Source organism: Ambystoma mexicanum, chromosome 13, assembly GCF_040938575.1.
Source record: "Ambystoma mexicanum isolate Mex_15411 chromosome 13, UKY_AmexF1_1, whole genome shotgun sequence".
In the NCBI taxonomy this organism is placed as follows: Eukaryota; Metazoa; Chordata; class Amphibia; order Caudata; family Ambystomatidae; genus Ambystoma; species Ambystoma mexicanum.
The window spans coordinates 656,288,033-656,314,201 of NC_090938.1; the positions used below are offsets into that span (position 1 = coordinate 656,288,033).

Consider the following 26,169-nt stretch of genomic DNA (forward strand, 5'->3'; position numbering starts at 1 on the left):
CATGGTAACATTGCAATCAGCCCACTGCTAGCCCAGCATGCAGCTGCTGCCCCAAGATAGACCTCATCAGCCCACTGCTAGCCCAGCATTCAGCTGCTGCCCCAAGATAGACCTCATCAGTCCACTGCTAGCCCGGCATGCAGCTGCTGCCCCAAGATAGACCTCATCAGCCCACTGCTAGCCCAGCATGCAGCTGCTGCCCCAAGATAGACCTGATCCGCCCACTGCTAACCCAGCATGCATCTTCTGCCCCATGATAGACCTCATCCGCCCACTGCTAGCCCAGCATGCAGCTTCTGCCCCATGATAGACCTCATCCGCCCACTGCTAGCCCAGCATGCAGCTTCTTCCCCAAAGATAGATCTCATCAGTGCACTGCTGCCCCAAGAGTGACCTCATCAACCCACTGCTAGCCCAGCAAGCAGCTGCTGCCTCAAGATAGACCTCATCAGTCCACTGCCAGTCCAGCATGCAGCTGATGCCCCAAGATAGCCCTCATCAGTACACTGCTGCCCAAAGAGAGACCTCATCAGCCCACCGCTAGCCCAGCATGAAGCTGCTGCCCCAAGATAGACCTCATCAGTCCACTGCTAGCCCAGCAAGAAGCTGCTGCCCCAAGATAGACCTCATCAGTCCACTGCCAGTCCAGCATGCAGCTGCTGCCCCAAGATAGCCCTCATCAGCTCACTGCTAACCCAGCATGCAGCTGCTGCCCCAAAGATAGACCTCATCAGTACACTGCTGCCCAAAGAGAGACCTCATCAGCCCACTGCTAGCCCAGCATGAAGCTGCTGCTCGCCCAGCATGCAGCCGCTGCCCCAGGAAAGACCTCATCAGCCCACTAATAGCCCAAAATATACCTCTTCAGCCCACTTCTAGCCCAGCATGCAGCTTCTGCCCCCCAGATAGACCTCTTCAGCCCATTTCTAGCCCAGCATGCAGCTGCTGCCCCCAAGATAGACCTCTTCAGTCCATTTCTAGCCCAGCATGCAGCTTCTGCCCCTAGATAGACCTCATCAGTCCACTGCTAGCCCAGCATGCAGCTGCTGCCCAAGGATAGAACTTGTCAGCCAACTGCTAGCCCAGCATGCAGCTGCCGCCCCAGGACAGACCTCATCAGTCCACTGCTGCCCCAAGATAGACCTCATCAGCCCACTGCTAGCCCAACATTCAGCTGCTGCCCCAAGATAGACCTCATCAGTCCACTGCTGCCCCAAGATAGACCTCATCAGCCCACTGCTAGCCAAGCATGAAGCTGCTGCCCCAAGATAGACCTCATCAGCCCACTGCTTGCCCAGCATGCAGCTGCTGCCTCAGGATAGACCTCATCAGACCACTACTAGACCAGCATGCAGCTGCTGCCCCAGGATAGCCCTCATCAGTCCACTGCTGCCCCAAGATAGACCTCACCAGCCCGCTGCTAGCCCAGCATGCAGCTGCTGTCCCCAGATAGACATCAGTACACTGCTGCCCCAAGAGTGACCTCATCAGCCCACTGCTAGCCCAGCAAGCAGCTGCTGCCTCAAGATAGACCTCATCAGTCCACTGCCAGTCCAGCATGCAGCTGCTGCCCCAAGATAGCCCTCATTAGTACACTGCTGCCCAAAGAGAGACCTCATCAATCCACTGCTAGCCCAGCATGAAGCTGCTGCCCCAAGATAGACCTCATCAGTCCACTGCCAGTCCAGCATGCAGCTGCTGCCCCAAGATAGCCCTCATCAGCTCACTGCTAACCCAGCATGCAGCTGCTGCCCCAAAGATAGACCTCATCAGTACACTGCTGCCCAAAGAGAGACCTCATCAGCCCACTGCTAGCCCAGCATGAAGCTGCTGCTCGCCCAGCATGCAGCCGCTGCCCCAGGAAAGACCTCATCAGCCCACTAATAGCCCAAAATATACCTCTTCAGCCCACTTCTAGCCCAGCATGCAGCTTCTGCCCCCCAGATAGACCTCTTCAGCCCATTTCTAGCCCAGCATGCAGCTGCTGCCCCCAAGATAGACCTCTTCAGTCCATTTCTAGCCCAGCATGCAGCTTCTGCCCCTAGATAGACCTCATCAGTCCACTGCTAGCCCAGCATGCAGCTGCTGCCCAAGGATAGAACTTGTCAGCCAACTGCTAGCCCAGCATGCAGCTGCCGCCCCAGGACAGACCTCATCAGTCCACTGCTGCCCCAAGATAGACCTCATCAGCCCACTGCTAGCCCAACATTCAGCTGCTGCCCCAAGATAGACCTCATCAGTCCACTGCTGCCCCAAGATAGACCTCATCAGCCCACTGCTAGCCAAGCATGAAGCTGCTGCCCCAAGATAGACCTCATCAGCCCACTGCTTGCCCAGCATGCAGCTGCTGCCTCAGGATAGACCTCATCAGACCACTACTAGACCAGCATGCAGCTGCTGCCCCAGGATAGCCCTCATCAGTCCACTGCTGCCCCAAGATAGACCTCACCAGCCCGCTGCTAGCCCAGCATGCAGCTGCTGTCCCCAGATAGACATCAGTACACTGCTGCCCCAAGAGTGACCTCATCAGCCCACTGCTAGCCCAGCAAGCAGCTGCTGCCTCAAGATAGACCTCATCAGTCCACTGCCAGTCCAGCATGCAGCTGCTGCCCCAAGATAGCCCTCATTAGTACACTGCTGCCCAAAGAGAGACCTCATCAGTCCACTGCTAGCCCAGCATGAAGCTGCTGCCCCAAGATAGACCTCATCAGTCCACTGCCAGTCCAGCATGCAGCTGCTGCCCCAAGATAGCCCTCATCAGCTCACTGCTAACCCAGCATGCAGCTGCTGCCCCAAAGATAGACCTCATCAGTACACTGCTGCCCAAAGAGAGACCTCATCAGCCCACTGCTAGCCCAGCATGAAGCTGCTGCTCGCCCAGCATGCAGCCGCTGCCCCAGGAAAGACCTCATCAGCCCACTAATAGCCCAAAATATACCTCTTCAGCCCACTTCTAGCCCAGCATGCAGCTTCTGCCCCCCAGATAGACCTCTTCAGCCCATTTCTAGCCCAGCATGCAGCTGCTGCCCCCAAGATAGACCTCTTCAGTCCATTTCTAGCCCAGCATGCAGCTTCTGCCCCTAGATAGACCTCATCAGTCCACTGCTAGCCCAGCATGCAGCTGCTGCCCAAGGATAGAACTTGTCAGCCAACTGCTAGCCCAGCATGCAGCTGCCGCCCCAGGACAGACCTCATCAGTCCACTGCTGCCCCAAGATAGACCTCATCAGCCCACTGCTAGCCCAACATTCAGCTGCTGCCCCAAGATAGACCTCATCAGTCCACTGCTGCCCCAAGATAGACCTCATCAGCCCACTGCTAGCCAAGCATGAAGCTGCTGCCCCAAGATAGACCTCATCAGCCCACTGCTTGCCCAGCATGCAGCTGCTGCCTCAGGATAGACCTCATCAGACCACTACTAGACCAGCATGCAGCTGCTGCCCCAGGATAGCCCTCATCAGTCCACTGCTGCCCCAAGATAGACCTCACCAGCCCGCTGCTAGCCCAGCATGCAGCTGCTGTCCCCAGATAGACATCAGTACACTGCTGCCCCAAGAGTGACCTCATCAGCCCACTGCTAGCCCAGCAAGCAGCTGCTGCCTCAAGATAGACCTCATCAGTCCACTGCCAGTCCAGCATGCAGCTGCTGCCCCAAGATAGCCCTCATTAGTACACTGCTGCCCAAAGAGAGACCTCATCAGTCCACTGCTAGCCCAGCATGAAGCTGCTGCCCCAAGATAGACCTCATCAGTCCACTGCCAGTCCAGCATGCAGCTGCTGCCCCAAGATAGCCCTCATCAGCTCACTGCTAACCCAGCATGCAGCTGCTGCCCCAAAGATAGACCTCATCAGTACACTGCTGCCCAAAGAGAGACCTCATCAGCCCACTGCTAGCCCAGCATGAAGCTGCTGCTCGCCCAGCATGCAGCCGCTGCCCCAGGAAAGACCTCATCAGCCCACTAATAGCCCAAAATATACCTCTTCAGCCCACTTCTAGCCCAGCATGCAGCTTCTGCCCCCCAGATAGACCTCTTCAGCCCATTTCTAGCCCAGCATGCAGCTGCTGCCCCCAAGATAGACCTCTTCAGTCCATTTCTAGCCCAGCATGCAGCTTCTGCCCCTAGATAGACCTCATCAGTCCACTGCTAGCCCAGCATGCAGCTGCTGCCCAAGGATAGAACTTGTCAGCCAACTGCTAGCCCAGCATGCAGCTGCCGCCCCAGGACAGACCTCATCAGTCCACTGCTGCCCCAAGATAGACCTCATCAGCCCACTGCTAGCCCAACATTCAGCTGCTGCCCCAAGATAGACCTCATCAGTCCACTGTTGCCCCAAGATAGACCTCATCAGCCCACTGCTAGCCAAGCATGAAGCTGCTGCCCCAAGATAGACCTCATCAGCCCACTGCTTGCCCAGCATGCAGCTGCTGCCTCAGGATAGACCTCATCAGACCACTACTAGACCAGCATGCAGCTGCTGCCCCAGGATAGCCCTCATCAGTCCACTGCAGCCCCAAGATAGACCTCACCAGCCCGCTGCTAGCCCAGCATGCAGCTGCTGTCCCCAGATAGACATCAGTACACTGCTGCCCCAAGATAGACCTCATAAGCCCACTGCGAGCCCAGCATGCAGCTACTGCCCCAAGATAGACCGGATCAGCCCACTGCTAGCCAAACATGCAGCTGCTTTTCCCGCCCTAGTAAGTACTCAGAGCCACTGGGACCCCCAGCATGGAGCCCATGATCCACGGCCACTCCCCATACCACGAATCGTATCAGGAAGAGTGCAGCGCCAAAGCACAGCTCATCAGGACACAGCTCATAATAAACACTGCCACTGCCATAAACCTCTGTAAGGAAATTGCCAGTGTCTAAAACACTGCCAGTAAGGGCCCACCAAACAGTGCATTGAGGCCCCACTACTGTTCCTAGGAACACTCATCAGGGCCTCTTACCCCATGCGCGTGTGTGTGTATATATATATATATATATCTGTCTCTCTCTCTCTGTCTCTCTCTCTCTCTGCTTTTTAGCTCCTCCGTGCAGACGAGAAGAACCTGGTTAGCTTGGCAACAACACATACCAGGAGTTAGTTACTTTCAGCTCCCTTGGCCAAGTGATGCTGAACAAAAACACCAATATAGATTTAACTATGTTAATTTGGAACAATCTATAAATAAACATTAAGACACACCTATCCTGCATTTAACTCATAAGGGGTCATAAATGATGGGCACAACTAAATAACTTGTTCCCCGGTGGTTGGTGCTCTTCCTCCTCCTCCAGCGGAGGTCGTCAAAGACCCTCAGTGCTCATTTTACAAGCACCTGCTTCCATGGACGAGCAACCCATGGAATTATTTGCCTGAACACCTCCCTCCCGCAGGAACACAGGGCAGCATACCATTAATCCCTTCAATATCCCACAAGTAGGATGTCCAACCACAAGAACGTTTTGAACCGAACAGATCAAAACAGCGCAATGAACAGAACTATATTTGAAGAATGTGGCTAAAAAGCCATGCGGGTAATTCTGAAGGGATGCTCATTGAATAGTCAGATTCTTCTGCGTCTTCCAGAGTAGATATCAAGTATGCATCTCAATCTGGCAGAACATTGTGCACCTGGTGGAAACACTGATTGGAGCTCAAATAGGCTACAGAGCCCTTGATGGCACACTTGTGCAGCACGCTGCCTGGGCTGCTGAAAGTGCCAGTGGTGTTGCTCAGATGTGGGTGAATACTCCAGTTTTATTTTCAATAGACACAGAACTCTTCCTGTGCCAGCAGGCTGCTCATCGTGCCATGGCTGGTGTTAGTTGCTGATCACTCCTAGATTGCACAAGTCTAGGCAGATCACAACATTAGAGAGAACCTAGGGTGATGTATGCAAGGGTTACCCCTAGACTCATCATATCTGAGCAAACATGCGAAATCCTTACATGTAATTAGCACAGATGGTTGGTCCAATCACAGAAAACGATTTCATTCATTCAAATATTTTGAAAAATACAAATATTCATAATCATTTAAAAAGCAGTGGTTACCTTATATAAAAAGTGACGCGCAAATACATAATAACACATCCCGCATCAAAATAATTTGTGCAGTTGTGATGGCGCACATTTCATCATGGTTGACAAGTTAACAACAAACGATCTAGCCTAATGTGTGAATAAGAATAAGAATGTTATGTGTGCCTAAACAATTTTGAAAAAATATTTCATTCCAATTGGGTCAATGGGCCTGATTACGCAGTAGGCGCTAAGGGATTACCGGTACTGGTAAGGTCACCGGTGCCGGTAATCCTTTAGCACCCTACTATGGGTCCCTCAGCGGGTCCCGTCCTTAACGCCTGGTCTGACCAGGTGTTAAGGACGGGACCCGCTAAGGGACTTCAGAGCTAATTACGGTACCGCAAATTGCGCTACCGTTATTAGCTCCTTCCCCATTCCCATTGAGCCCTATGGAGGCTCAATGGGAATGCGGAATGGTATTTGGCATGGGGACTTACCGGATCCTCCAGGGTTGGAATGACCCGGTAAGTCCCCATACCGCCTACCGGACCCGGTATGCGGTAAGGGAGTAGCCATGCCGCTAATTACGGCATGGTTACCTCCTACCGTGTAATGAGGCCCAATAGGTGTGGTTTAAATTCATTCACTATGTAGATAACAGACAACACATTATTTGTGCGAGTCACCCGTTATTACCATAATCCAATATTTATTTGTGATGATCAATTTAATGTAAAAATGTTTAACCCAACATGTTTCGTTCCTTCTCAAACAACTACTTCATGGAACTTCTTCAGGGAAATCAGTATCGACGACACCTATACAATCTAATATTGTCAATATTCCTTTAAGTATTGTAAGTAGAAATATGTAGTCCTATAGACTAATCATCTCTTGCATTCAAGTGTTACTTGATGATACATAAAATTTCAATCTTGTCTTTTGATGAGAGCGCAGTCTCAAATCTAATCTAACCACTCTTATTAAATGACGCCTGCTATGACCCAATTTTTCATGGTCTTTGAAGGTGTAGTTTCCGTATGAATTGGACTAAACCATGTTTTTGGCCATCTCATTTAGCAGTGAGTTCATAGTAAATATACATCATCCGGTGGGAGTCAGACACCGAGTGGGCATTTAGGTAACCATGTCTGATATCTTTATATGCGTGGGTTGGACAAACACGAAAGCCGGTCATATTTACACAGTGTCTGACTCCCACTAGATGATGGATATTTACAATGTACTCACCATTAAATGAGTGTTCTATAGGTTTTTGTGTGTTTTTGTATGTTGTATACCTGACCGAATTGTGACATGACCATAATGGCAGGGTGTGTATGGTTTTGTGATCTGTGCATTTCCGTCAAACTCTCCGCTTTTGTTCTCCAAGTGGTCAGACCTGTTTGTGCATCAATATTCTGTTTCCATGGGAACTTGTACGTAGTACGCATGTCATGCTCATGTTGGAATCCTTCCATGTGTTTCCAGGAGGGTTTGTGTGATTTTCATGTCGACATAGGTGATTGTGTCTGTGCATGAATATTCAGTTAATGGACGTATGCGTTTTTTAAATGACCTGTGCACGCCTGAAATCTAGATGCATTTTGAGAAATCAAAATATCTTGAAGCCGTCTTCTAAGTTTTTGTTGCATGCCATACCCATGACCAGAGGATCTGGGGGTATGTTTAGTTATGTTTATAGGCTTTTGTATGGCATGAGATCATGACTGTGGTGGTCTCAGTGTGCCTGCTAGAAATCTTGTGGATTGAAGTGGACAGTTCTGAGGTACTTGTCTTGAAATCTTTTTGGGATGCCGATCGAAACCCTACTCATTGTTGATTCAGATGTTAAACTATGAAAACATTCATGAAACGTCACGAAATTTCTCATGTATAGTGTTGCTTGCCAAAAATTAAGGTGATCGCAATTAGTGAGGTTCCGTGAACGAGGTCAAATGTTGTTGAGGAAAATGAGTACCAAAGATTAAGATGCAAATTGAATTTGTACTATCCCAACAAAATATTACTTTTCCAAAGTCATATAAAGTCTCAAATTATTATTGTTTTTATTATTATTTATTTCTTGTAAAGCGCCACACGCCCATGGGCCTCAGGGCGCACAAACAGCAACCAGGACTTAGACAAAGCAAGGCCAGAGAAAGGACAACAATGAGTGGGGCGGGGGGAGGAAGACTGTATGAGCAGGTTCTCCTACACCTGGTTTGAGGTTAAACAAATGGGTTTTAGCAGATCTCTTGAATTCTATTAGAGCTCAAGATTCTCTCAATGCGAGTGGTAGAGTATTCCAATCTTTTTCGGTGCCTGTATGTCAACGCTGACTCCCCCCAATTTAGTCAACTTGAAACGTGTTTGCAACAGTTTGTAGTTGTCATTGGAGCGCAGGATCCAGCTTCGCTGGTGCACAGTCCGGCGTACTGTGAGAAATTGGGGGGCAGTGGATGTCCAGCATTTGTAGTGACAGAAGCTTGTGTGTAATCCTATGCTTTAAAGGTAGCCAGTGTAAAACTCTTCTCAGGGTTGTTATATGATCTCATTTGGATAGGCCATGAATGGCATGAACAGAGCCCTTTTGAGTGATTTGGAGGGAGTGGAGGTTGGCTTATGAAGTTACAAAAAAAGGCTATTACAGTGATCAAGCCTGGTGCTAACTAAGGCGGTGGCCAGAAGCGACCTAATACTAATGGATAGGTAAGGCCTTATTTGATTCAAAAGCTTGATGACATAACTACAAGAAGTTCGCATATGAGAGACCTGGGACTTCATGGATAGTTCTACGCCCAAATGGACGCCCATAATCTTTACACATCTGACCACAGTGATCTTACTGCCTGCGAAGCTAAAACATTCATATGCAGGATCCAGTTTCTTTAGTTGGGGCTCAGAAGCAGCAGTGGGCAACAGTGTTTCCATTGTTGAGTGCCAGGGAATTGGAAGCCATCCAAGATTGGATGGCACTATACACCACGTTCAGAGCCTCAGAATCTTGTGAGTAATGACCTGATAATTCGAGGAGAACCTGGGTGCCATCAGGATAGTTGGTATACTGGACACCCAGGCAGTCCAAGAGGTCAAGCAGAAGCCTGATGTAGATGTTGAACAGGGTCGGAGCAATACATCGTCCCTGTGGCATGCCACAAGTAATGACGGTTGGTATGGATTGAGCATCTTCTTTTGCCACTCTAGATGTTCCAGCGCCCAGGAAAGAGGTGATCCATTGTGCAGCTCTATCAGAGCAGCAGGTCAGGCCCTTTAATCTGTCCACCAGAAGGGTATGGCCGACAAGATCGAAGGTTGCTGAGAGATCTAATAACATCAGCAAGGCGGGATGACCTCTTTCCACTATGCCCATTAGAATAGACTTAAGATCCAGCAGGGCCTTTTCCGTCCCATGTCTGCCTCTAAAAACAGATTGTCGGGTGCCAAGGATGTTATTCTCTATGAAATCTTGTAGTTGTATATATGCCATTCTATCTAGGATTTTGAGCAGGAACGGGATGTTTGTTATAGGCCAGTCGTTTTTAGCCAGGGATGGATCAAGGGTACTCTTTTCAGTAATGGGGTGATCCAGGCCTATTTAAGTGATGGTAGAACTATGCCATCCCTGAATGAGATTTTATTTATTTAATTTTATCATTTGTAGAAGCGCATCCAGCCCGCAGGGATCTGGGCGCTAGTTACAGTAAGGCAAATAAGAAACAGTAGGGAGACGAGGGGGAAGTAGTGGCAAAAAATGAAATATCGGTTGAAGAGATGAGTGTTGAGCTTTTTTCTGAAGATGTCATACAATGGTTTGCTTCGCAGATGAGTGGGTAGTTCATTCCAGAGGGTAGAATCCCACAATGGGGAGCTAGCAATGCCTGCCCTCTTGCGGTGGAACTTGGGGATGGCGAGGCAGTGTTTGCAAGCGGATCTGAAGGGCCTCGCTGGCAAGTGTCTTTTAAGCTTGGATGCAAGGCAAGCTGGGGCGTTGTTGTAGAGGCAGCGGTGAGTGAGTGGGAGGACTTTGAAGTTGATACGGTCCTTAGCTGGTAGCCAATGGGCAGATTTTCTCGCTTCAGTGATGTGGTCGCGCTTCCCAATGGCAAATGCTGCACGCAGTGCGTTGTTTTGGATAGATTAATGTTTGCTCAGGTTTTTGCCGGAAGTGCCACAAAGCAGCGAGTTGCAGTAATCAGGTTTAGAACAGACAAGGGTGCGTGCTACTTCTAATCAGTTTTTGGTGGAGAGGAAGGGTCCGCTGGCGGTGATAAGTTTAGTGGTGCATGCCGATCTAGAGGCAATCTGGTTGATGTGGTGGGTCATGGTGAGGGAGGCGTCAAGATAGATGTTAACCATTCTAGTAATTAATTGGACCAAAACGTCTCGGACCCCTTTAAAGATGTTAGCAGGGCAGATGTCTCCCAGACAGGACGTAGTTTTCAAATTGGAAACTATGATGTGTAGTTTGAAAATGTGCATTGTTTAAATTAGAACTTGAGTGTCAAAGGATTCATGTTGGAGCTGTCGGGGGTATGCAGTATGTGAGTGTCATCGTTCACGTTCATAAAGCTAAGTTGCCGGTCATGAATAGCGTGTTGGTGGCCCATGATTGTGTGTGAGAACTCATTCTGTATTTCCTGGCACCAGGCTAAGTCTCTGATGTTAATTAGGAAGCCAGTTGTTTCCTCAAATTCCTGGAGTATTTTGAATAGTTCGCTAGAGCTAGATCTAGCATTGCTAATTCTCATGTTATAATTCTTTGATTTGGTTCCATGACCGCGACCTTAACATTTTTCACAGAGTCCTTGTAGAAGTTCAAGGTATGGGGGCAAGGATTTATACAGCATTCCTTTTCCAAGTCTCTTTTTCTTAAGTCTCGTCTGGATGACGTCATCAAACCATGAGTTCTCAGTCTTTATCCTCTTTGTTTTTTCTGGTGCAAGAGCTTCTGGAGGAAGTAATAACAGATGAAAGATGGAGTACCAAATCAATGGAGTTATCAAAACAATCGAGCAAGAATAGCTTGGATCTCAGAGTGCAGAGAATTTAGAAGTGTAGAGAATTTAGATGAAGTAACATTCTTGAAATTACTGCTCTTTTTAATGATTCTAGGCTGTTTATCCAGCCTGGCCGGTGCTACTGGAGGGTGCACTATGGTTTTAACCATTAAATGATCAGTCCAAGGGCATGGTAATATAGAAATGTTCGCAATATGCAGGTGGTGTGTCAGAACCCAGTCCAATGTGTATGCTTCTTTATGGGTATTGTGAGAAACCTGAGGGTATTCTCCCAAGTAGACCCCGGGAATCCCTTATTCAGGTGGCCAGGGAAGAACTAGCCCCCTCAGGTTCCAACCCTAGGGGTAGATGAACAAGGGAGGATCACCTGGGTAGGGGAAACCAGGGTTATGCTCAGGGGAATATCCCAGGTGATATGCAGTATTATACCGGAGAAGGAGTAGAGGACGAGGTCCCTAAGACCTTTGTAGGTTGTTCTACAACGACACCCCCCTTCGTTCCACTGAATCTTTCTTGCCCAGATCCAACAACACTTCTGTATATAACTAATTCCTTAGGATCCCAAACCCTGTTATGCCCAGAAATGATCTCTCCCAGAATCTCTGTATTCAAGTGTTTTACCCGAATATGCCCGGTCATTCTTTTCCACGTCCATCTGGTTATTATTTTCCGACCTGTCATTTGGCATTGACAAAACACTACCGTTCCCATATTCCACCTTCTTATAACACCTTTTCCCCATCCCGCCACGTGGGATGCTCAATTACTCTATACCCCCTTTCCTGATACGAACACTTTCGCACACCACAAAAGATGATGGACAAACACTAGAGCCGTTTACCTGACATGTCCCAACACAAGGGTCAGGCAAAGTCAGGCAATTGACCAGAATCTCACACACCTGACGGCCCTTTCCCTTCCTCACAGGGATAAAAGGTGGAGCATGAGAGCACAATACAAGGAAGGCAGACCTCATGACGAGAGAGCTACCCAAGCACGACAGTTCAAGAGGAGAAGAAAGACGGTGAGAACCGAAAGGGGGAGCTACCTTGCCCTTTCCGACTAAGGCCCTTGAAACCTCTGTGAAAGAAATCGTAAGACCACAAACAATAGCCAGCGTGTGTTGCAGCAGATGTCAACGGTACACAGGGCCCTCCTCCGCTGATAACCAAGTCAGGGAGAGACGCTTGCAACCATGGTACTGTCCTTGACTCCAGAGACAAGAAAATCCAAGTGGTTCATCACAGGCAGTGAGTCGAGGGGAGAGTCGATCAGAAACTGGACTGTGTTGAACAAAAGTAGCAAGCGACTAATTGAGGAAAATACAAAGAATGGTTGATACGAGAGGGAAAAACCAGCAACAGAGTGGTCCGGCACCATTTGGGTGCTCACTCGAAGCTCTGGGTGAATACCCTATTATTGAAACTACTGTTACCAGAACTCCTTGGGAAAGGCACAAGAAAGTTACTGAAACTACTGTTACGAGAAGGCCTTGGGAAAGGCACAAGAAAGGGGTCAAAGTGGTGATACGGGAGTCTAGCAAAATCCTCTGTACAGCCGAAAGTCTTTGACCGGCAGATGAATGTTAAGGTAAGGGAAGTGAATCCTGCATTGTGTGATAGGCAAAAGTTGGCAAGAGTGAACCCAACACAGTGATGCCGATGGAAAGGGGGCAAAGCTTGAAGTCTGAATGAACAACAAGAGTGAACCCGGTAGAGGGATGTCCACAGTGAATGGTTTAAAAAGCTATTAAAAAGTGAATGTCACAGATGAGATTGTGTTGAGAAGCTGTAGTGAACCCGACGGAGGGAGGCAAATAGTCGAGAAGGGTCTGAGCACAGAAGAGGGGGACCCATGGGTGGGAAGCCACATCAACCAATGACACCATGACAAATGAAATCTTTTTAATACAAGCCATAGTGAACCCGACGGAGTGAGGCTGACATTCGAGAGGGGTCTGAGCCCGGAAGAGGGGGAACCAGGGGTGAATCATCATCACCCTAAATGCAATCAAAAAGGAACTTTAGTTGGTAATTTTGAAAATATCAGGCACCCGAAAGCAAGAGATTTAAACACCAAAGATCCCGATATTGCTAGGAACTTTTTGTGGATCTGAGCCCGGAAGAGGGGGATCCTGGGGTGAGAAGTCATCATTCAACGTACATGCGGAAAGGAACTTTGTTTGTTTATTATTTTGGATACATCAGGTCCTCGGAGGCAAAAGAGACTTAACCACTGAAGGCCCTAATAGCTGAGAGTGGAACTGTTGTCTCATGCTGGGAAAGCTCGAGCGTGTGCTCTGCTCAGGAGTCCCGCCTTATCCCATGCTCAAAACGTGGGGAAGGGAGACCCCCGGCTACCACATCCTGACTTATTATTTGTGAACACTTCTTTCTTTTTTTTGAACAATATCCCACACTCTTTTTGTATTTAGCGTAAGGATTGGCAATAGGTTTTCTTAGTATAGGACCGTTAGGACTGCCACTAGGACTGCCTTATTATTATTTGATTGTCGAAACTTGCTCCCATCTTAGATTTAGGTTTAGAATAGGCATTTTCCCAACCTACTTATACATTTTAATAAACACCCTTGAACTGTGATCACTTGTCTGTCTTTACGGTTGCCACCATGAGTTCCTTACAGTATGTTCTTTAGTCCATTGGATATAATCAATGGCGTCCAGAGCTGCTAATAAGGATGCAATGTGTTTGTCCTGTTCGTCTTCTGCCCATAGGTTGAAGTCACTCAGGACAATCACAGCGATTTTGGCTCGGTGATGCTATTAAGAAGGTCAAGGAATTGTTCTTCAAATAAAGGCATATCTTTAGGTGGTCTGTACACGGTCAGGCTACTCATTGAAATGTTGGGGTTTATTTTCACTTTTATCAGAAGGCTTTCGCAACCCTCTGAGCTTGCATGATTGATGGTATGGCAGTCCAGATGTTCCTTGACAATAAGAGCAAGCCCTCCTGCTCTCTGACCCATGCGATCGGATCTAAATATTTTATAGTCCGGTGGGAGGGCTAGTGAGGCTGCAATCTACGTTGTTTCATTGAGCCAAGTCTCTGTTTCGACGAGTATATCTAAATGATGTTCTTCTACATCCACTCCATGTTGTACAAGGGAGCGAGTATTTAATTACGAGATACTAGGATGAGGGACTATACTGCTGTTAGTATCTATGCCTGCAGATGTGGTGTTCACTTTTAATAGGTTAGATGTCTCGGAGTCCGTTATCGATGTCTCCTCTCTTGCTGATCTAGCGTGGGGCTGTCCACCTGCCTTTCAATATTGTCTGTTAAGGAGATTTCAGTCTCCTTGGGTATTCTTATATTGCGCATTGCACAATTAGCCTAGCTGGCTGTGGGAATGCTTTCAGATGACAAGACTAGCGGAATAGGGGGTAGATCAGTGGGGGATTGATAGCCTGCTACTATCGCTGCGTGTTTGGAGCGGTATGGCTCTTTATTATGGGTTGTTGTTACCCTGGTACGATTACGCAGTTCCTCTAACATGTGGCAAAGAAGGGACATGTTATGACCCTGATATTACCTAGGAGCGATAGAATAAGCCGGGCACCTGAAACGGGATGGAGTCCCTGTTAGGGGGACTTTTAATTTCTGTGCCAATTCCCTTTAACCTTAGAGACCCACAGCGCTTTTTACTGGACTCAGGGCTTTTTAATTTTAACTTCTGAGTGAGTGGGACTTTTTTTCTCACTCTCCCGTTTGTTTTTCTGACTAGGATTTTTGTGTTTCTTACTGTTTAATGGAGTCTGGTAAACTCCATAGGTATGCATTGTGACACACAGCAGCTTTTGTGCAGTGCCACTGAGAAGTCCCTTGGACTTCTTTTAATGTTTAACTACATTTTCTTGGGTGAACTACAGTTCCCAAGATTAGTAAGATGACCCCTGTCTTACTTAAATGGCAGTGGCAGTGGTTTATTATTTACTACCTTGTGCCATGTATCTGCAGGCTGAATCCTCAGTTGCAGTACAGCACCCAAGGGTGTTCATTTTCTCAAAATGGCCCCTGTCTTCTTTTTTTTGCCATTTCTTGTTAGTTTGTTTCTTCTGGGGTTTTACTGTGTTTGAATCGGGTTTGAGTACTCTGTGCATTTTGCCTTTGGTGGGCTTCAGCTCTGAAGCCCGTCCAGGCTCTACTGTGTCTGGAAAGGCAGGAAGTGAGGGAGGGTACCGAAACTTCCCTGTCCTTTGTCTCTAGGTGTGCCTTAGTGAAACCAGTTCTGATTGGCTGGCTGGTTGTCCTGGAGGACGGCCACCCTGCTGGGTGATTGAAATCCTAGTGCTGTAAATGAATGTTAACTTGCTTCAAAGGCAAGGTTTTTGGGACTAGAGGCAGGGTTGACCACTGGAGGACAACATCTGATGAAGAAGACGTGAAGAGACGCCATCAGCACCATCCTGGACAGCGAAGTGTCCGGTGAAGCCCTGTAGCTGTGCTGACCCCGTTTTCGTTTCAACTGGGAAGACCTGCACAGGATGGCTGCCTCCCTTGGGCTGGTGGGACCAACTAGCCTCAAGACAAACTCCATTTTACGCAACCCCCTACTTACTGTGACTTTCCAAGGCTGTAGAATCCCAATACCTGGGGTGCCCCTGACCATCATCGAGTGCATTGTCTTCCGAAGTGCGAATCCGGCCAAAACTTTGTGAGCATCCAGAGGACACTACAGAAGCGGGAAACTTCATCCAGAGTCCCCTCACCAGAGTCCAGGACCGAGGAATCAAGTAATTTCTAACTGGAGCTATTCGTCGTTCTTTGGCGCTGCGAAAAAGGTGCCAAAACTACAAAGAGCCACTGAGTCAAGGAGAATCCATTGCTGCTGAGTCCCTCTCGCTCGAGTGCTGCCGCAGGAGCCCACGAGACGGCCTCCCTTTCGTCACCACGACTGAGGACCAGGAAGAAGGGTCTGCTGCACTGCAACCAGAAGGCATCCAGCTGGAACAAATTCTTCAGTTCACAGGTACTGTAGGGCTTGGGGTACATCAACATTTTACCATTTGTGGTGCTTCCTACTTTGGGAATGCTATTTTACTCTCTTCAGAGTTGACCTCATCTCACTTGCACTGGCCTTTCAACTTGTGCTTCTTCAAGGTGACTCCTCTTGAGTTGGTGTGATATTCTATTTGAGCTACTGACTATTTAAATCATTTTCTAACAAGAGAGCATCAGAACTTTGAACTGGCCCATTGACTTTGGCTGTCCTGGCACCCTAAAGACCCCTTTCCGAACCTGTTGGCATTGGCAGTGCGTGTTCCCTTACAGGTTTTAATTATTGCTGGGATAAAAGACTGCCTGCATCCCTCTGGGAGATTGTAACTGTTTTTGTAAAATACCAGTATGCTCTGATCTAACTATAACCTTTCCCTCCCTTATAACTCAATACTGCAAAGGTGATACAAAATTAAGTGTTATTACTGACTTCAAATGACGTCACTCTATGTGCTTTAGAATGTATAACATATGAAAGAATGACTCACCTGTTTTATTGTTCACTATTTGAATTGACACCTAACGTGAGATTAATGTTACTATTAGTTGCTGTTTTTAAAAAAATGCTCCAACTAGCTTTGTGTATATATAAATAAATATGTATACTATAACTTTAAGTGTGTAAGTATTTACTTGGTACCTGTATTTACTGATTTCATTGTACAGCTCTACAGTTCACATTACCCCTCTTAAAATGAGCCTGGCTGCTCAGTCACACTACCAACGTGAATAGTACAGACCAATATTAAAAGGTGGGTTACCTAATACCAAGAGAAGTCTTGTGTAGTGCCACACCAGTTGGACTGCATCAATTCTTACCTAAAAGCCTCGAAGGTAGAGCAATGTGCAGCTTAACAGCATTGACCTGGCGCAAGGCACAGCACCGACAAGCCGGCATCGACAGGCTTAAATGCCCTAGAGCTTACTGGGAAATGTAGTTCGAGAGAACTACAGTGTAGGCAGATAATTACAGCGTTCGAGGTATAATACAAGAATCAGGGTAAGGCAATGGAATGGAATGGGAGTGCAAGATAGAATCTCTATTTCCTACATCCAATTAAGATACGAAAATAATATTTCAATAATAATACCAATGGAACTGGTATTAAGCACCATAAGAGTCACAGTGTAATCGTAACTCGGCCTGATTCGTATGGTGTAACCTTTTCTATTTTTATGCATGTTCTTCATTAATCGACGTGAACATTTTTGCTAAGAAATTGGGCTCAGGATTATGGAGCATTAGGTAGGAGGCATTTGTGTGCATATAAAGGGTGCTCACAGAATACATGCCAACATTGCACATTCCATTCGGGAGATGTTTGTGCGGTCTTTAACTTTGAATTCTGTGACATATAGTCCCAGATTTATAAAGGAGACATCCAGGACTACAGGTCCCAGAATGCAAAGTCAAAACCAACTCTGGACGAGCATTTCCCGAATCTTTGTCTCCCTCTTTCCACCCATACCTTCTCTCTTCATCATTCTCTACTCACTGGCCCCGAATGAAGTAGTTAATCTATCATCACTCGCCACACAGTGGATGTGTGTTTTTTTTTTAACTCTTTTTTATTAGTGGTAACAGAGAGGCCAACAGCACCATTGTACAGTACACTTCAAAGATACAACTAGAATAAATGTGGTCAATGCAGTTTCACATAACAATATTATGGTGACAAATCATCATCAGTAATCATATTACACAGGAAGAGTCTGAACTGGCCCCATATGTCTTTGGGTCTGCACATCGAAAGTTGGGTCAAAACAAATTGCTCCTCCGATTCATTAACATGTGTCAATTCTTGTAAAAATTGGTTCATGCTGGGCGGCAAGGCGCTTTTCCATTTTAATAAGATACATTTTTTGGCAACCGCACATGAAATGTTGAATACTCTTCTAATTTTTTCTGAGTGCTTGCCTATGTTCCCAAAAAGATATTTCTGGGGGTTGGATCTTCTGCTACTTCCCTCCAGAACCCCTTAACCACCGGACATTCCCAGTACAGGTGAAAGGAACCCGCCTGAGGGGCATTACATTTAGGGCAGGCATCCGAAGAACCCAGTGCAAAGTTAGCGATTCTGGCCAGCGTGTAATGCAATCTGTTAAGAATTTTAAATTGGATCAACCTCAGGCCAGAATTAAGCGAGTTTTTTTAGTTAATGAACAATATCTGGCCCTTTGCTTCGCCTCGATGGGAACTTGTAAGTCTGCCTCCCATCGTTCCTTTATCTGATTCACTGTGGGGGTATGGGCCTGGACCTCAGCGTATAGCCTACAAAGTCCCAGGCCATTTTTGGCTGTTACCAGTTGTACACATGGATGTGGTGGAGGTTCATCCGGGAACAAAGGCCACTTTTTCTGAAATGCAGCTCTCATGCGGTAATATTGCAACGTTTTAGTGGACCATCACCCAGCGCCCTCAACAGCAATTCCAGGTCTGAAAAAATGCCATTGACAAACATATCGCCGAGCTTCATTTCACAGTTAGGGTCCCAAGACTCCTGTATACTCGTGTCATGTGTAGGAGGAATCCCCGGAAAGTTCCAAAGAGGTATCTCGGGGTTGTAGGAGGCCTCCAGTCCAAGCCCTTTGAATATAGCCTCCCATGCCCTGACTGTGCAGCTAACTGGATTATATTCACCTGTGTCTTTGTAGCGTGGGTCAAAAATGACTGTGTGTTGGTGGGATGTGTAGTGTATTTTTCTATCCATGCATGGGGTGTGCTGTCCTCATTATTATACCAATATTTAGCGAACTGAGCCTGGGCCACTTTGTAGTAAAGTTCGAAATCTGGGGCCGCTATACCTCCCGAAGAATATGGTTCTATCATTTTTTCCCAGCTTATCCTCGCAGTCTTAGCGTTCCAAAGAAATGTTATCGCCATGGATCTGAGTTTGGTGAAGAAGGCTCTGCCAGGCCATATAGGGATATTGACAAATAAATAAAGAAGTTTAGGGAGGATAACCATTTTAAGAATAGCAACTCGGCCGGCCAAGGAGATCGCGAGACGCCCCCACAGTTGAAGCTTGGCAGTTAAAGTTTGCAGGGCACTTTCGTGGTTATCCGAATATAATGCAAGTTTATTACTGGAGACAAGAATTCCTAGGTATCTGATACGGTCATCAGACCATGTAAGTCCATCTGTAACTGTGGGGCACTGGGTGGCCGGTGTGAGCGGAAATATCTCCGATTTGGCTCTGTTTATCGTATACCCAAAATACTCTGCGAAGTCCTGAACCTCAGCCATAATGGGTGTTATATTAAGTTCAGGTTCTTTAACATATAACAGAGCGTCATCCGCATAAAGTGATATTAGTTGGGTAAATCCCTTCATTTTGATCCCTCTATCCGAATGTCTGAGGCGGACCGCAGCTGCCATTGGCTCAATGGTTAATGCGAACAGCAAGGGCGAAAACAGGCATCCCTATCTGGTTCCCCTCCCCAACAGGAACATCTGGGAAATGGCTCTATTAGTCAGGACACGAGCCCCAGGTATATAGTAGTTTCACATATTTTATGAAGTTGGGCCCCACCCTGAACGCTTCCAGCACCGCAAGGAGATAGACCCATGAGACAGAGTCAAACGCTTTTTCAGCATCAAGGGATATGGCCACCGCACTCTTAGCGGGATCTATCTGTGCCATTATATCAAAGAGTCGTCGGAGGTTCAGGGCAGTAGATTGCGTAGGAATAAACCCGTTCTGATCAGGATGTACGAAAGTAGGGATCGTTGGCAGAAGCCGATTCGCGAGGACCTTTGCAAGTATTTTAGCATCTGTGTTAATAAGTGACAGGGGCTTATAGGACGAAACGTCCTGCAGTGGTCGCCTAGGCTTATGGAGTACGGTTATGATAGCTTCTCTCATAGCCTGCCGCACTCCAGGGCCTGTATCGGAGCGAGTTCCTTGTGGAACTCTTTGTAAAATTCGGCACCCAACCCGTCCGACCCCAGTGCCCTGCCAGAAGCCAATGCTTTGACTGCTTCTGCAATCTCTTCTGCAGTCACCGGTCGGTCCAACGCCAGGCGTTCTTCGTCAGCGAGTTTAGGAAGGGAGAGGGCTTCAAGGTATATCTCAATTTCTGCGAGTGTTTTCTTATCTTTATTGGAGTATAACTCCTTGTAAAACTCCATAAATTCCCTGTTTATGTCTTCATCTCTGAGCAGTACCGCCCCCTGAGCAATGCGTATACTTGTGATCTGTGTAGGTTGCTTATCATGCTTGAGTAGGTTTGCAAGTGTTCTGCCTGCCTTATTATCCTCCCCGTACCTACGCGCGCATATAGGGGTCGCCGCGTATCAGACCTCCCTTATGGCGAGCTTATCAAACTCATGGAGGTGTGTGTGTATGTCGGCCAATACTGCTTTGTCTGGCGTGTTGGTATATGTTTGTTCTAGAAGGTCTAGTTTGCCTTCAATAGTGGACAATCGGTGGATGTGTGTTTGAGTTGGCTTTTCTCAGATTAAACCATTATCTGACTCAGAAATCGTCCGGTTAGAATAATTAGGCAAAGTCCCCTGCCTGCATTTGTGCGCACAACCGACTCCATTTGTTCGAACACCTTTGTCTGAATTTGTGCACACACTCTCTACCTGCATGTGTGCCCACACCCCTGCCTGCATGTGTGCACTACAGCCCTGCCTGCAAATAGGCACACACAACGTCCTACATTTGTGCATACACATTTGAGTACGTGTGTAGACACACATACCTGCCTCCATTTGTGCACAACCCCCTTCCTCCATTTATGCATGCAACTCGGTTTGCTTTGATGCACGCACCTTTGCCTCTATTTTTGCAGACAAAACTGCTTGCATTTGTGCCCACATGCCTGCCTGCATTGCCCAGACACCGATTTCTATCAGTGCTTGAATTTATGCTGCCACAGGCAAATTGTTTTTTTGCCGCTCCCCTCTCTAAGGGGCCACATTTGATGTTTAGGTTCAAACTGCTACTCCCCGGTACCCCATTGATTGTAGCGACCCAATCAGCCTCATGGTAAGGTCTGCCCCTGCAGGTGCTGATGAAAACACTCATGTAAAGCACGAGCAATTCAGTCTTTTTCTTTCATTTTCACATTTAGAAAAAAGAGGGGGATGAGGCGCGCACTCTAGTTCCCAGCTCTGTATACCTTCTGCAGTTCAGTTGCTCTTCTCATCCAAGCGCTTTCTTTCATTTTCACCTCTGACACAGGAGTGGAAATATAAAAATAGCGCCTTCAGTGGCAAGCCTCTTAAGCGAAGGCTTGTCACATTAGATGCGACTGTGCACGCTGCACCCACTTGGCTGCAGGTTCCTTGTGCTCAGAAGCAGCCCCTTCTCCTGCATGCAAGGCACCCTTTGTGCGGCGCATTGCCTCTCTTTTTCTGCATCTGCATGCTAATGTGAATTGATATATATAATCAGTGGATTCTTTTTTCATAAAAAGGTGCCAACGTCATGGTACATACTCTCACTCCAAATAACGCATAGCTCTAAGGAAACCAATTATACTGGGAATTAAACCTTAACTCGCACTACTTCAATCCAAAAACCCAGGGTGCTGACAGCAATATATTTTTGTTTGAAGCAACGGGACTTGCTCGCGGTGGCCTGTTTGTTCAATCAAAATACTCACCAAAATGGCGGCCGTGGAGATGAAAGACGGCGCTTCATGCCGATCCCCTCTTCTATTACCATGGTGGCCGGCAGGGACGCAGAGCAGTGGGGGCACAGCCACCAAATAATTCAGGTAAGGGGGTGTGAAGGGAAGGGACCAGACGGTAATGTGGCTGAAAGATGGCAGGGTGGTAGAGCAGCTTTCAGGTTGCTCAGAATGCAGGTTTAAATCGTGGGAGTCAGCTTATGATCAGAGTAACCTGATTGGATGGCGTCCCTGCCCTGGGTGCTTATTGGTCTTAGTCTGTCTTAAAGGTTGCAATCTCAACATTTACAGACTTCACTTTTTTTTACCTTCTGACTTGGTGTCCATACTTTACCTCTGACATTCCCTGCAATTGTAGTCCTCACCTTTTTGTAGCTAGTCATTCTAACTAATTTAAAAAAAAATGTTTTTACTGATTTATTTGATTTTTTTTGTATGTTTGATTGTTTGTTAATATGTGTGTGTATTTGCTTTGGTGGATGATGTGGAGGTGGGAGTGTGAATACAGAATCAGAGGGCCTCATTCCGAGTACGGCGCTAACCAATGGCGCTATTAACGCCTTGGTTGACGCCGTACCCGGACCGGCAGCGCCTTGGTGGATGGCGGAATTACCGCCCCATTCCAAGGTTGGCGGGGTGGTAATTCCCCATTCACCAAGGCTCTTCCCCATTCCCAAATGAGCCCCCATAGGGCTCAATTGGAATGGGGAAGATGTAAATAACGGTGACCGTTCATTACAGTCACCGTTATTGGCTTTGAGGCCCCTTTGCGCCCTCGACTTTAACACCTGCTCAAAGCAGGCGTTAAGGGCGAGGGCGCAAAGGGAACCTCGGAGTATGGCGGTAAGGGATTACCGCCACCGGTCTCGTTACCGGTGACCGCTATCCCTTACCGCCATACTCGGAATGAGGCCCAGAGTGTGGATTGTGCGTATGCCTATTTCAATGGTGATGTCTGCACTTACTAGGATTCGAAGTGAGTTGGATGGGCTTATTGTGCAACTCTGTATTCTAAGCAAATAACATGGAACAGGTCAAATGTTAGAGGAAACTGTTCTGTCACTTTCCTTTGTAGCGTGTCATAATAATAATAATAATTTGGCATTTATATAGCGCTACGAACCCTCGGGTATCTGAGCACTGCTTATTATTACCCACGGTGTGTGGTGCTCATTTATCAACCTCTGAAGGATGAAAGGCTGAGTTTGGCCCCGCCACTTGACCGGCTTTGATCAACTGTAACACTACAGTTATCATGTAATCATAACTGTAGTGTTGCTATCACAAACATTTATAGTTATATGTACATATATGTATGTATAGTGACGATTCGTAAGGTGTCGTCACTTCTCCCCCTGGGGGGGAGGGAGCCTCTTCCCATGAGACTAGGAAGGTGAGGCAGCTGCCTAATAGTCCCCCTAGGGGTGGTTTAATGTGGGAGGATCTCATGGGGAGCAACTCCCAACCTGGGGACCAGTACGACCATTTAGGGTATAGACCTCGGTTGACGTCACACCCCAACATTCTCTGGCCCAACTTCCATCACAAACCCTTTTCTTGAGAATAAACATATGTACTATTGTAATACCTTCAGTACAGCACAAGTAGAAAAGACTAGGATGAGGAATATAACAGAAGATGTGAAAAGTACCAGCAGGCAAGTACTGGTATGTGTTTGCACAGAGGAGGCATCAAGATGCAAATGTCAAAAGGACTTTACGCCAGGGAGAAGCTGGCAACAAAGTAAAAGAAGAGACAAAGCACTACACAAACTGTCAAACCCAGCTGGCTCAAGCCAGCCTCAGAGCAGTGAGAGGCGAGGAAGCTGCCAAACGCAGGAGTCCAGAAGCGGCAAACACCAGAGACTGGAGGACGGGAGCGGGAAGCTGAGAGCATCTCCATCAGGCTCGACGGTAGCAGATCCAAGGACTGGTGGAAGAAGGCGAGGCAGTCGCATGACCTCCCGCAGGGGTGGACTGTGTGGTGCCACAAAGAAACTGAGACTGCAGGGAGCTGACAGACGTGAAAATGCCATAAAACCACCAAAGCCACCGAAGATCATGGGAAGTCAGGAAGAGACCGACGCCACTCCCTGGAAGAATCAGCGCTATGCAAGCAGTTCCCAACAGATAATGACAGGTGCGGGCGGTCTGATTTGGACAAGGGAAGATTCGAGGGATCTCAGTCTCCAGCCGTCAAGGTGGCGGAGCCTGAAAGTGGGCCAAGAAGGGTCGAGGAACCTATAACAAATAGGAAATGCTTCCTTGTCTGAGTGGAGGTAGCAAAACCAAAGACCACCTGAGAAGGGTCGGGCACTCTTTAATGAATAGCGAGTGCATCCGGGGAGTACTTCCTCATCTCAGTGGAGACGGCGAAACCACTGACCACTAGAGAAGGGGCCGGGACTCTAAAATAGTGGAAGGAAATAAACAGAGGAGAATGCCCTCAACCCAGTGGCTATAAAACCACTGAATACTGAATAAGGGTCGGGGAACCCGAAGCAAAGTGCAATACAGCTTAAGGAAAACCTTCCCAATTCAGTGACCAGAGGGATATCACTGAAACTCATAGAAATAGTTGGGGCATTGTAAGAAACTGAGAACGGAGGCCAATGGAATTGCCGAGCTGGCAAAAGATTTGAACATTACAAGTTATATATCGAGGGGAAGGGAGTCATTCCACCTGGTTCAAAGTGTGTGGACATTGTGATACATCCATAGACACCAGGAGAAGAGAGGCATTATCCTGGTAAAGAATCAAAAATCTGAACCAAGATAGAAGTCAATAGAACATTAGGGAAAGGGTGACATTCAGCATGGCTTGTGCCTTTTTGTAAGGAGAACTTTTCTGAGTGTACCAGGAGAAGGGAGGCATTATTCTGGTTGAAGATCTTCTTTTGTTTGAACTGTGCCAGGAGAAGGGATACATTGGGCGTCATTACACGTTGTGCAGTAAAAATCGACATTTACCGGCATGGCGCTATTAACGTGTCCGCCTTGGCAAGAGGGCGCTAATAGCGTAACATTACGAGTACGCGGACATGAGCATAGCGCCATGCCGGTAATGACCCTACCGCCATGCCGCAAAAGACCCCAAAAAGTCCCTTACCGGCATCGACGAAAGTGCTGATAGCACTTCCGCCTTCACTCTACACGCAAATAGCGGTCACCGTTAAATAGCGGAACCGGAAATAGCGTCATCGCACAGGAACGGGAAAGAGCACGGCGGCCATCTTTAAAAACACAATCCATTGCCATCCTCTGCCCCCTGGACCTGTTTTGAGTACTTCGCCATTGGAAAGCCACAAGGACACCCTCGCCATGCCGAAGGCTATCAAAAAAACAATCGACCGCCAGCGCAAGGAGAAGGTTTCCACCGAGGAGCTAACAATGCTCACAGAGACCGTAGCAGCGAATGCCGACGTGGTATTTGCATGCGACATGTGTCGGGAGACCCTTATCCGCAAGAAGGCAATCTGGGCAGAGGTTGCCCTGAAAGTGACTGCAGTGGGCACCACCACCCGCACTGTCCGGGAGTTCCGAAAGCGGTGGGATGATCTCCGCCTCCGGGTCAGAAGCATGCTGTCTGCAAACCACAACATAGCCACTGCAGGTCGATCTGAATCGCCGATGAAATTAAAAGAGTGGGAGGAGACCTGCGCCAACATGATTGGAGTAGAATCGATTGAGGGAGTCGGGACCATGGTGCATGGTGTGGCAACTACATCTGATGGATGTGAGTGTACACATGCAAGTATGCACTGTGAATGCTGAGTTCCCCCCCATATGTGAGCCCAAATTCATCTCATGTATGCGCAAACATCCATACATGCATGGCCATGTCAATGCCAAACCCAAAAACACACACATGCACGCATCACCAGAGACAACTGCCACACAGAACCATGCATGGATGACCCACTCAACAATCACATCACCTGCAGCCCTACCAATGAAGTCCCAATGCTCACAACTGCTAGAAAAATGTATTGTGCATGAAGTACATTGAACCGTCACCAATGCCATCCCCCTCTTTGGCCCCGACAGGCTCAGATACAGACAGTGATGAACCTGGCACTGCAACTCTGGCACCCCCTGCCACTAAAAAAGCAAGGCCACAGGACACAAGGGACACCCCCACATCATCAAGGGGTAAAGGGAGAAGATTTCCCATGCCGAGTGCCAAAAATCAGCGGAGCACCACTGCTGCCATACCGCTGTGCACACCAGCAGCAACTGGCCCACCTTCTGAAGTGAACCCCCACCACAGAATCCAGCCACGGAGGGCCCACCCTCTGCTGCAACAAATTCCACAGGAGAGGCGGTAGCCACAGCGCCGCTCTCGGATGTGGATGAGCCGATGGGCATGCACACCCCAACCCCCCCGGAGTCCCCGAGGCAAATCCACCGCAGACACCTGGGTCCAGTGTCAATGGCCAGTTCGGCGAGGACAACATGGGAGGGTTCAGTAGCC

The 26,169-nt window shown here is 47.9% G+C and overlaps 1 protein-coding gene across 1 annotated transcript in view; it reads right to left on the reverse strand.

Annotated features, from left to right (window-relative positions):
• TBX21 (T-box transcription factor 21) overlaps window positions 1-26,169 on the reverse strand; it is a 216,151-nt gene that overhangs the window by 16,147 nt on the left and 173,835 nt on the right. The gene's annotated exons all lie outside the window — the stretch shown is intronic.